At 38.7% G+C, this 4,421-nt stretch overlaps 1 pseudogene; it reads right to left on the reverse strand.

Annotated features, from left to right (window-relative positions):
* Positions 1–2,883, reverse strand: part of LOC144228878 (large ribosomal subunit protein uL1 pseudogene) — a 6,058-nt pseudogene extending 3,175 nt beyond the window's left edge.
* Between the last annotated feature and the right edge of the window lie 1,538 nt (positions 2,884–4,421).

Consider the following 4,421-nt stretch of genomic DNA (forward strand, 5'->3'; position numbering starts at 1 on the left):
TTCCAGACTACTATATTAAGAATGTTCAGTGGCACCTAAGGGGCTCAGTAGGATAAGCATCTGACTCTTGATCTTGGTTCAGGTCATGATCTCACAGTTTGTGAGACTGAACCCCGCATCAGGCTCTGGGCTGACAGCATGGAGCCTGCTTGGGATTCTCTCTCTCCCTCTCTCCCTGTTCCTCCCCTGCTATTGCTCTTTCTCTCTCTTTTGAAATAAATAAACTTAAAACAAATCTAATTTCAAAAAACAAGAATGTTTAGGATAGAGATTAAATTTGCTAATATAACCGGAGACCATCTTAATTGTGAGTTCTCAGAATTTAGTTTTCTAATGTGGAGTAAACAGANTTTTGAGAGATAGCACAGGGGAGGGGCAGAGAGAGAGAGGAAGAGAGAGAGAATCCCTGACAGAGTGGAGCCCAATGCAGGGCTTGAACTCATGAGCCATGAGATCAGTACCTGGGCCAAAATCAAGAGTCAGACACATTTAACCGACTGAGTGACCCAGGTGCCCCTAAAAAATTCTTGTTGTTTAATGCTTGGAAATAATTTTGGCTCATCAACCNAATAATCTACTGATTCAATACAATCCCAATCAAACCCAATCAAGTTATTTTCTGAATATTGATGAACTGATTCTAAAGTTTATACAGAAAAGCAAAAGAGAGACGCCTGGCTGGCTCAGTCAGTAGAGCCTGTGACTCTTGATCTCGGGGGTCATGAGTTCAAGCCTCATATTGGGCCTGGAGCTTACTTTAAAAAACAAAAAAGAAAAAGGAAAAGAAAAGAAAAGAAAAGAAAAGAAAAGCAAAAGATATAGAATAGTCAACACACTATTGAAGGAGAAGAACAAATTTGAAAGATTGACACCACCCGACTTCAAGACTTACTATCAAGCTACAGTAATTAAGACAGTGCGGCATTGGGGAAAGAAAAGACAAATAGGCAGATGGGACAGAATGCAGAGCCCAGAAATAGACTCACATAAGTATCAACTGATTTCTAACAAAGGAGCAAAGACAATACAGTGCAGCAGAGATAGTCTTTTTAAAAAAATCGTGTGGGAATAACTGGACATCCACATGGGGAAAAAATGAATCTAGACACAGACCTTACACTCTTCACAATAATGAACTCAAATGGATCACAGACCAAAATGTAAAACTCCAAACTATAAATCTCTTAGAAAATTGAAGAAAACCTAGATGGTCTTGGGTACAGCAGTGACTTTTTAGACATAACACCAAAGCTATGATCCATGAAAGAAATAACTGATAGACTGGACTTCATTAAAATGAAAAACTTCTGGTCTGTGATAGATAACGTCAAGTGACTGAGAAGACAAGCAAGGCAAAAAATATTTGCAAAAGTCACATGAAATAAAGAACTATTGCATAAAAATAACTCTTAGAACTTAACAATAACAAACAACTACTTTAAAAAATGGACCAAAGACCATAATAGACACCCGACTAAAAAAGTTATATAGGTGGCAAATAAGCATATGAAAAATATGCAAAAAAGCATATAAAAGCAACAGTGACCTATCACTACACACATATTAGAATGGCCCAAATTCAGAACATTGACAACACCAAAATACGGGTAAAGATGTGGAGCAACGAGAGCTCTCATTCATAGCTGGTGGGACAGCAAAATGTTACAGTCACTTGGGAAGCCATTTTGGGAAATTCTTTATCTTTTTTCCCAGCTTTATTGACATAGAACATTGTATAAGTTTGAGGTGTATAACGTGACGCTTTGATATATGTGTATATTGCAAAGTGATCACCACAACAAGGTTAGTTGACACATCAGTCACCTCATATAGTTATCATTATTTATTTTTGTGGTAAGAATCTTTAAGATTACTCTCTATTAACTTTCACACATATTATACAGTGTTGTTAACTACAGTCATCATGCTGTGCATTAGGTCCCAAAACTTGCTCATCTTATAACTGCTTACCTTATGCAACACTATACTTTGACTTTGTCTTCTGTGTTTGAGGGCCTTCTTTCACAAATTCTCTGGTCCTCCTCCATCTAACATTCCCCAAAGTTTTGTTTTACCCCTCTGCTCTTCTCTCATTCTTTCTCTCAGATATCTTCCCATACTCAGAGACTCAAATAACATCTTGTCCCATATAAATCACAACCTGGATCTCCAGCTCCATCTCCCACTTGTTCAAGATAAACAAGTGCCTGTTGGACATTTTCTCAACAAGTAAATCAAAGAAATAACATGTCCTCCCCAGACATATTTTAACATCTCATTTCTCTGTTTTTATTTGAATTGCAACAACTTTCCTACTTACCTGGCCAGGAAATATTATCAATAAGGGCTCTAAGACTTTATCCAAACTCCATATTCATCAAGTCCTGGTAACTCATCACACTGACTGTTAATTCATTCTTCATTCTTTTTTTTTTTTTTTTTTCCTGAGAGAGAGCGAGAGACAGTGTGAGCAGGGGAGGGTCAGAGAGAGAGGGAGATACAGAATCTGAAACAGGCTCCAGGCTCTGTGCTAGCTGTCAGCACAGAGCCCAACCCGGGGCTCGAACCCACAAACCGTGAGATCATGACCTGAGTCGAAGTCGGGCGCTTAACCGGCTGAGCCACCCAGGCGCCCCAATTCATTCTTCATTCTTAAGACTAGGACAGAGACAGTGATATCTCAACTCAACTCATATTTCCTCCTCATGTTTTACTCAACCCTGGCCTTTGTTGCAAGCCATCGTATTCACCACTAACAGAGTTACAAGGCTATACTCCTGCTTGGATCACACTGGCATGCTATCAGAAGAGTAGCAAAGGCTGAAAAATATCTATGGATTAAAGCTTAAACTTTTTGTTCTGGAACTTACCTTTCTTCACCATCTGGCGTCACTTACATCAAAGGAATGCCATCAGGGGGAGGATTTCATTGAGGTAGACTGTGCTGAGGGACCACCTGACTGACTTGCCAACACCACATTCAGCATAGATGTGGCCCTCGCAGAGGGCAGAGGGCAATAGAGCAGGGCCTGCCATGGGTTTCTTTTTTTTTTTTTCTGCCATGGGTTTCTAACCTAGCATCTATGGTCTATCCCTCAGAGGTGCCCATGTATAGGATTCAGGGAATTGGAAAGAGCTGAAGAATCAGAGTAAAAAATAACATTTATGTTTTTATTAACATCTCACTGAAATGTATCACTTCCTTCAAGTATGAGTGGGGACAACCTAATGAGGAAGCAGTACCTATGACTAGGTCACCAATAAACATCCCAGGTATTCTGAAATCATGTAACAGTTGCATCACACATCTTGAAACTACAAAAATTATGTGCTCACTCACTATATCGTGTTGTCCACTATGTTAAGGAGCACATACACTACATCACAAATACATTTCATTTTTATTTTGACAGTACTATTTTCAAATTATTGCTATCCTTTGCTATTTATGTATTTTAATTTATATACAAACAGTACTCTGGGTGTATATTTTTTAGACTGCCAAAGGGATCTGTGTTCAAAAATAGATAGACTCAGAAGTAGGGAACTGATAACACGGAAAAGTGGTCCTGAAGGTGGCCTTATAAGTTTAGGCACTTAACTGCTTGTTGTTATTAAACTTCTCTTTTTAAATACATACCATTGCCCTGATATTCACAAGTTGGAGGGCATCGAGCTAATTAGAGCAACATCTTCATAAGAGATTCAGAGCTGTCAGGGTGCCTGGGTGACTCAGTTGGTTGAGCATCTGACTTCGGCTCAGGTCATGATCTTGCAGTTCAGGAGCTCAAGCCCCCATTGTGCTCTTAGCTGACAGCTCAGAGCCTGGAGCCTGCTTCAGTTTCTATGTCTCCCTCTCTTTCTGCCCCTCCCCTGCTCACGCTCTGTCTGTCTCTCTTTCTCAAAAATAAACATAAAAAAAAAAAAGAAATTCAGAACTGTCACGCCAGAGACACACACCTCAGATGTATGAGTTTGATGTAGATTATTAAAGAGCAACTGGAGAAAATGATGTGCAGGTTATACCACATTATACAACCTCTAATTGGTACAAGTTCATTTTCATAATACTGCATTAGGAGTGAGTTGTCTCTGTCTTAGGAACATGCATCTTTTATAACCATCTTTAAATTACATTTATGAATCATATTATGTCATTGCAATCAAAATAAATTTAAGAGTTGCTGTTACTAAAGTACAAGTTAACCACTTAGGCCCAATCATCTTCGTTTCAATTTCTGTCTTGTGCAAAACAAACTTCTTCCTGACAAGAACAGAAATATACTTGCATATTTCACTACTTCAAGTAAATAATAGGCCATAGAATGGCATTTCTGCAATTTATTCTGTATCAATTCTGTAATAATGAACAAATTTAACTTCTCTAATTATACTTTGTACCCACACCAGACAGGTCACTT

The sequence above is a fragment of the Crocuta crocuta genome, unplaced genomic scaffold (assembly GCF_008692635.1).
Source record: "Crocuta crocuta isolate KB4526 unplaced genomic scaffold, BGI_CrCroc_1.0 scaffold696, whole genome shotgun sequence".
In the NCBI taxonomy this organism is placed as follows: Eukaryota; Metazoa; Chordata; class Mammalia; order Carnivora; family Hyaenidae; genus Crocuta; species Crocuta crocuta.